This window comes from Capsicum annuum, unplaced genomic scaffold (genome assembly GCF_002878395.1).
Source record: "Capsicum annuum cultivar UCD-10X-F1 unplaced genomic scaffold, UCD10Xv1.1 ctg78555, whole genome shotgun sequence".
NCBI classification, from domain to species: domain Eukaryota; kingdom Viridiplantae; phylum Streptophyta; class Magnoliopsida; order Solanales; family Solanaceae; genus Capsicum; species Capsicum annuum.
Genome location: NW_025889054.1, coordinates 433 through 2,283, shown reverse-complemented (window position 1 = coordinate 2,283; position 1,851 = coordinate 433). Strand labels below are relative to the sequence as shown.

Sequence of the window (1,851 nt, the reverse complement as noted above, 5' to 3'; positions counted from 1 at the left end):
TGTTCCAACATATGAGATCCTTGGCACTCTTCCAACCAGACACAAAGTTTTGAAGATGCAATTTGGGATAAATCATTGACAAGGTCATGCATTAAGAATTCCTCTGTGTTCCGTTGAAAAGGATATCGGACCCTTTCGAATAATGATCTTGATCTCAACTCGAGAAAGAATTGGTTGTCTGAATCTTGAATTCTTTCATCTCCCCGTGGTACTACAAGACGATCATTAGCAATCCACAGATGAATAACTTGTGTTTTCCTAAATGGATAATATTTAGGAAATATTGCACAATAGGAAAAACATGGCTTTAAATGTGGGGGAAGTTTATTGTAGCTCAACACCAATGTTGGTAATATGTCATGTTTGACAGGTCCTATATTTCACTTCTCAAAATACGTCTTCACCCTTCAACCTCTTATTCGTAGCGTAACATGCCAGCGAGCATCTTCAGAGCTAAGGGCAGTCCTTTGCACTTAGCTACAATATGTTTTCCGACTTCTTCAAGTTCCTGATGCTCCATGGGTCCATGTTTTCAAATGCATATCTTTTAAATAAAGACCAAGAGTCATCAATAGACAAGGTATCCATGCTAATTTTCTCAGTTCGTATTATCAAGGCAACACTCTCTTCACGTGTCGTCACAATAATCATACTTCCAATACCTCATTGAACAAATTCCTCAAGTCATTCCACTCATTGTAGTTATCATTTCACATATCATCCAGAACAATGAGAAACCTTTTTCCATTTAATCTTTCCTTCAATTTGACTTGTAGATGATTAAGATTATTGTCATCCTTTAAGTCAATTGAGCGAATTTCTTGAAGTAACCCTATTGTTATTCTGAAAGCATCATATGCCTCAGAAACACAAAACCAAGCTTTCAAGCCAAAATGATCTGTCACCTTATCATTGTAGACTGCTTGAGCTAGTGTTATCTTGCTCATGCCCCCTATTCCAACAATAGGGAGAACATTCAGATTTTTTTCACTTGCCTCCTTAGACAATTAATGGTCAATCAATTGCTTTATTTCACTGTGCTTACCAAAGACATCAGATTCAACCACAGAAGTTGAAGGTGTTCTAGTTTCTCGTTTAGTCGAAGCAAAATGCTCATTTAAGCCGAGACCAATTTGGTTTTGCAAATCCTCCAATGCTTCAATGGTGTTTTCCAACTTCTCTTTTATGTTGAGAAAAAAATCATCACTCAAGCTCAGGTTGAGGCCACTTATTTGCTGGTTGCTTGTTTCTGCAAGATTTTGATGTTGACCTTCCACTTTAGGCCTCAAAGACTCATAGCTAACTTCTTCCATTAAGTTTTCAGCGCCGTCCACAGCATCTCGAAGTTCATTAAGCCACTGGCTCACGTGTTGATTTGATGCCTGCTTATTCTCTGCGTCACTTAGCACAGACTGAATAGTATTATATAATTATTTACAAGAATATGCAGTGATGAAATCTTCACGCTATATGAACATGAAGATATAGTACTAATAATATTGATCAACAAATGGTTCAAAGTAACAATGTTGGTTCATCTTCTCCGTCATTTGATCGAAAATGCAAGCTCAATGTGAGGAGATCCTTCGTACTATGTGAAAGGATTATATTGTACACTACAACTCATGTACAATTTTACTTTTTTTATTGAATTAAAGTTTGGTCAATAAATATTGTATTTTTTAAGAAAATAGCTTTGTTATAGTGTACAGTGCTTTGTTATAAACTTTTGCTTATTTGGTAAGATTGTATAAAAAGTGACAAATTTGATGATTTTCACAACTTTTAGGATTTTTATGTTTATGAGAAAATATTCAACACAAAAAGTTCAAATTATATGTCCAAACAAAA

At 35.4% G+C, this 1,851-nt stretch overlaps 1 pseudogene; it reads right to left on the bottom strand.

Annotated features, from left to right (window-relative positions):
* Positions 1-415: 415 nt before the first annotated feature.
* Positions 416-1,412, bottom strand: LOC124894945 (annotated as a pseudogene).
* Between the last annotated feature and the right edge of the window lie 439 nt (positions 1,413-1,851).